Source organism: Ipomoea nil, unplaced genomic scaffold (assembly GCF_001879475.1).
Source record: "Ipomoea nil cultivar Tokyo-kokei standard unplaced genomic scaffold, Asagao_1.1 scaffold2754, whole genome shotgun sequence".
In the NCBI taxonomy this organism is placed as follows: Eukaryota; Viridiplantae; Streptophyta; class Magnoliopsida; order Solanales; family Convolvulaceae; genus Ipomoea; species Ipomoea nil.
Window position 1 is genome coordinate 277,414 of NW_017619182.1, and position 6,284 is coordinate 283,697.

General features: G+C 34.9%; 1 non-coding gene across 1 annotated transcript; it reads right to left on the reverse strand.

The window, feature by feature from the left end:
* Positions 1–5,912: 5,912 nt before the first annotated feature.
* On the reverse strand, positions 5,913–5,984 carry TRNAS-AGA. The gene has a single exon. It is a non-coding gene; the product is annotated as a tRNA-Ser (tRNA).
* Between the last annotated feature and the right edge of the window lie 300 nt (positions 5,985–6,284).

Genomic DNA, 6,284 nt, shown 5'->3' on the forward strand with positions numbered 1-6,284 from the left:
TTTTTTTTCAAAAAAAAAAAAAAAACCTGTTTTTGTCCGATCTTCCGCCGCCGTTATCCGCCTAGAGCTCGGAGTCGTCGCCAGTAACATTTTTGAGCCTCTTCGCGGTGACAGAGCGGCCATCGCTCAGCTTTCCTCAATAAACATCGCCATAACCGCGGCAGCGATGGCGTCAGACGATGGTTGTCGCCGGCGCTCAGGCCGTGGGCTAGGAGGCTGTTCAGCGCTCCGGTGAGGGAGGATCGGTGGTGATCTCGGCGGTTGTTGGCGTTGCTACGTGTAGACTGCGGCGGGCGGCTTTGTTCGACAGTGGCAAGGGCGATCCGTAGAGTTGAACGCAGTATGCTTGAATAAAAGGGTTTTACCCTAAATTTATTAATTGGACCCGGATTTGGGCCACCTCCGGAAATTATAAAGTGGGTCATGAGTTTTTGGACTAAAATTTGACCTTATTTCTTTTAACATGGATCATAATGTTTTATGCCTTCTTCTAATTGGTTATTATATTTGGGCTTATGATTATTTAATCTTTTATGATATACATATCAATGTATAAATTGTTTTGGGGCTGCAATTTGGTTTTTTTTACAGCATTGAGAACTATATTGCTTTCAAATTGCCATTCAATTTATTATTGAATATGCTCATAAATTAAAATTGCTATTTTGTGCAATTTATTTGGATCATATGATTTTATGAATTTCTATGCATATTCTGTTATATTAGCATAATATTTTTTATTATGCATTATGCTTTACAAGTGGACCTTCGGATTTAAAAGTTATTTCATCCTGGCTCTTGATATTCAAATTTATCTCGATCCTACGTCACTTTGAAGACATGATCGTTGAGAATTCCATGAACGACGCAGCCCAAAAAGCCAACGCTTTATTTTTCTTACGCCACCTGAATACCTTCCTGCAAAGGACCATTATGCCTTATAGAAATCCCCGAAGGATAAATTTGACTAGGACATATTCATTGGTCCTTTCTAAAATCTCAGTTAGACTGCCTTATCTTGATCTTTCAAAACTTTAAATCAAATTCCTGATTCTAAATCAACTATACGCAAAATTGTGTCCCAACTAAAGTTGCGTAAGTAGAATTTTTTTTCTGGCACGAATTTGATTGGCGAGCCCTTGTCTTCTTTTCCACACCACCCTCCTCCCATGAGTGTAGAAACACAACCACATGTTGACGCAAATCTATAGTGCATGCCCAGTTGGTTCTGCACCGGTGCCCGAAGCACACGATTTCACCTAATTGTGCAACACTAAGAGGGGCTGAGGAAGAAGACGGGAAAGAGATAAGGCCAAGGTGGCAAGAACAATAACTCCCGAAACCAGAATAAAAAGCAAAAATGATCCAACTCGTCAAAGTCATAACTTTGGCCCAACAGCAAGTTATGTTTCACGTATGGGTATAAAAGACACTACTCACGTGTGTTTCACACCCGAAGTATTTTGCTGAAATCTGAATGAACAGCACCATGTTGAATCCAACAAAGTTTCCTTGCCTGAAGCAAAGCAAAACTTCCACCCAATAGACACATGTGTGGCTGTTGTCAATTACGAACAAAACAATTGCCAAATTTCTGAGCAAACGTCATTTAATTAAATTCTCCGTTTATCCTCTTAAGCATATAATGATGGATAATGTTTGGTGAATTCAACTTGTCAACTTTTGACAATTGTTATATGGAATTAGGCATTATGATAAAGCATCACATGCCTTGTGACCACACCTAAATGGGTTTAGCTGAATCTCTAAATTTAAATTACTTGCTAAACCATTATTTTTCAAAATTCCAATGTGCCGGATACTTGGTGGGGAAATGCAATATTTATGCTAAAAATTTCGGCACAATGCATATCCTTATTCCCCCTTACATTTAATACGTGGTTTTCAAACAAACATTTCCCAAATCTGCGTTTCTATTCATATGAATGCAGTCCAATCTATTACATGACCACCATAGAGTATCCATCTAAACCTCCATCTATTGTCTCCAATATTTAAAGCCCCTGAGAGAGACGCGATGGATACGCTGACTGCATGAAGATCGGTTCACGGCATTAGGGGGAGATATGATCAAAATTGAAATAGAATGCCGAGAAATTTCATGAAATGATCTTCAAAAATCAAATCCACGTACCAATTAGACTGAACTGGAAGTTCAGAAAGAAATCAAACATATCTGCCAAATAATCTTTTTCATAAAAAGAGTGACTAGGTCCCATACATATTCCCCAAAATTGGACCATATATATCTATCAATACTCCTTGACGCCAGAAGCGCGGGAGATTCATTGGGATAAAAAAAATAAAGAATCAACTAGATCTAGTAAAGAATTTATGTCACTCGTGAAAATCTTAAAGCTCTTGAAATATTAAAAAGTTATATCTTTAAGACGATTGTCCAGACGACGAGAAAAAGCCCAGTAAAATTATTGGTGCACCAAATATTCATAATACTGGGTTGCGGAACAACCAGATATAAATATCCTTGGGAAATGGCTATAATCTGGTTAACTTCGAAAACTACTTTTATATATATGGGAGAGATTCTTAAAAATATTGTAAGTTGTCGACAACACAGTTGCCTTCAAATTGCTCATATTATATGACAATCTGGATCCAGAACTAGGTGCCAGAAGCGCCTAGGTTGATTAATATATAGAGAGAGCAATTAAAGGCATATACATCTCAACTCGCTAATATATTCCTTTTGTACACCATTGAAGTATTAACCCTGTAGGTTACAAATGGTGTTTGTATGAAGGAAAACAAGAATGATAAGGTGGTGAGATATAAAGCGAGTCTGTAGCCTAAGGGTTCACGCAGAAACCCAGAATCAAGTATACTTTCCCATGATAAATATTATTAAAAGTTCCGCTACATGATTGGCAGAACAATTCTAGATATGCAGCTTATTAAAGTCATGACCTAGAAATTATGGGTCATTAGACACTAATGTTTATATGAAAATCCTTGATGGATTTATAATTCTCAAAAATGAAAGAGAATAAATATCACAACACGTTTGTTGTTGAAGTACAATTGCTTTACTCAAACTTAAAATTGTGAAGCAATTGATTGAGTAATTTCCTCTTAAAATAGGAAATTATAGAAATGAATATGTACCAGTAGGTACTTATTAAGGGGCTTATTGGAGATGGAGAATCAAGTATTACATCGACCTGTAGATCGAGCATTTCCTTAAAAGGAATTTTACATACTATTTAGTCTATGTCCAAATAATCTCCCGAAGTAGATAAGGACCATTTTTACCTAAAAGGATACTTCAGGACCAGAAGTCCACTGCTTCAAAACGTCAGTTTTTGAATACCTTTTCTTTGAGACATAAAATTCCCAAATTCACATCTTATTTTTGTAATTTGTAAAGAGTGATTTGGTGATTCTCCTAGAAAGAAAAGGAAATGATGTTAAATAATATCCTTAAGGTATAAAATACATCTTTAGAGAAGTCATTTGAATATTGGCATTATGTTAAACGCCATGACTTGGATTGATATATTATAAATCAATCTAAGCTTTAAGCATCTTAAAGCCTAAGGGATAATACTTGTTCTTATAGATGTATTTTGTATATTATCATCTCGTTATTACTTTCCCGCTTTGTCATAGCGACTGTTAAGTTATGAGATGAAATAAGGAATAGCAAATCAAGGTACAAATATTCATATTGATGCTTTTGACATGAAGTCATCATACTTCGGACAAATAAAAACGTATATAGTTTTTTATGATATAAAATACCTTGATCCACATGAACTCCAGAAGAGTGATAAAATATTTGTCCAGAAGATTTGCTCCAATGACAAGTTAGCAAATCTATACCTACAAAATATCTATGAGAAATCCCTGATGGATTTATAATTTCCGAATGAGGATTTATTTAGTATTATTAAGTGCCATTATTTACTCTTTAAAGAGTTGCGAATGGGGTTATTATCCTCATGTAGAAGGAATAATATGTACCATTATGTGCTCAATAAAGAGTTGATAATGGACTTATTTATTATCTCAGTCAAGATTGATGGTGTAAACATCAATGAAATGTATAAAGAGCTTGATAATGCTAGTTCATGTTTAAAGACTGAGACTTTTGAAATAAAAAACTTGTGAAAGCTATAAGTATTATCTCGACTTGAAGATCGAGTTTTTCTTTGAAGATTTTTTATATACACCAGTCAACCTACATCTAAAAATATTTTTTCACATATCTATATGCATATAAGTGTCATGTTTTTATCAAACTAAAGGTTGCCTAATAATCTCCTGAAGCAGATAAGGAACCTTTTTGGACTCGAAGTCTTTTACTTCATTATCGTTGGAGCACCATTATAGAACCAGAAGTTCCATAATCGCAACATATTTGCGATGAAATTGCTAGCAAAATCTAGTGCTCCCCCTACAAATGAAATACTTGAATCATGATTAACATATCCTCCGGTATCTTCGAGATACAGGGACATGACATTTATGTAAGAAACCATGATACGGTTTTAATAGGTTACTTGGGTACTCCGGCTGTTTTGTTTGATCCCTGCAATGCCAAGTCCAAACTGGTTATACAATGAATTTCCCTAAATGTTCAAAATGAGGACAATAACACTTGTGTTGCACAAATGTTATATGAGCTCTAGAAGAGCCATAAGATTATTGTACACTACTCTAGTGACAATCCAGAAGATTTGTCCAATCCATCTCTTCAAATTTTGAAATATATGTAAAACTTGAAGATTGTTATCTTCAGGGGGAGACGGGAAGTATATTTACTCGAATCAATTCGGAAGATTGGACGTAAAATCCTGAAGATTAAGTCATAAAAGACTAACAGTTGCGCACTATTTGCAACACAACGGGAAGTACATTTACTTGAATCAATCCAGAAGATTGAACGTAAAATCCTGAAGATTAAGTCATAAAAGACTAACAATTGCGCACTATTTGCAACGAATAAATACATAAATATCATGTACTCTTTTCCTCACTAGTTTTCTCCCATTGGGTTTTCTAGTGTGGTTTTTAACGAGGCATGTGTATGATATAGTAATGACAATGAGGAAAAGTTGCAAAATAATTGCTTAAATAGACAAACCCAAAAATCCTGAAGATTATGCGGTTTGCGCCCTGAAGGCTTATGGTTGTACTCTTTTTCCCTTAACTAAGTTTTTCCCACAGGGTTTTCTTAAGTTAAGGTTTTTAATGAGGCGACCAAATACAATATATGTTTTTACATATATCATGTACTCTTTTCTTCAACTAGGTTTTTCCCATGTGGTTTTCCTAGTGAAGTTTTTAATGAGGCATGAATATATTTTCTATTGTACTCTTTTCTTGTCTAGATTTTTCCCACCGGGTTTTCCTAGCAAGTTTTTAACGAGGCAAGACTATGGACAAATAATTTCCAAGGGGGAGTGTTATAAATATATATACTTAGTGGACATTATTATGTAACGGACGTAACGGTCCGGTAATTAAGCATACCATTATTGTATCTGTTATACTTGCATTGTATATATACTTACATATGTTGTATTGTTTGAGTGCTAGTGAAATGAAACTTACTCTTCCCCCTATCGCTCTATACTATGTTCTAGTTTTAGCTTATACGGAATACTTTGAATACTATACTCAAATCACCGGTTAGGAGCTAACGGGCACAAACAACATTACAACAGTAATAATTTTTTGTTTTTAAAATCTCTTTATTGTTTATAATTTGTTATTCAAATTAATTATTAATTCAAGACATATTATGCATAATTAATTCTTTTATTTTGGGTACATAAATCCGAAATGAATATGGAGCCCAATGGGCTAATGGATTGAACCGAACTGCCCCACTGTCAACAAACAATAAACGTAAAAATCGAACAAACCAGGGGGCATTCCGAGAATTGAACTCGGGACCTCTCACACTCTAAGCGAGAACCATACCACTAGAACAAATGCCCAATACGTAAACATCAAGTTTTTTAAGTACATAACAAGAAAGAACTTAAATGCAGTATATTACTTGGGTCTTAATCTCCCTCCAACAACTTTTTAAAAACTCATAAGGTGTGTTTGGTTCATGAATTTAGCTATTAGAAATGGGAATCAAAGTAATTGTTATTGTTTGGTTGACATGTTTCTAATACACTACTATGCGATTTGATTACCCTCTAATTAGAAAACTCATTCCAAAATAAAATAAGAGTTTCATTCCATTATTCTCCCTCCTAATTGGTAATTTGATTTTTAAGTTTAGATTA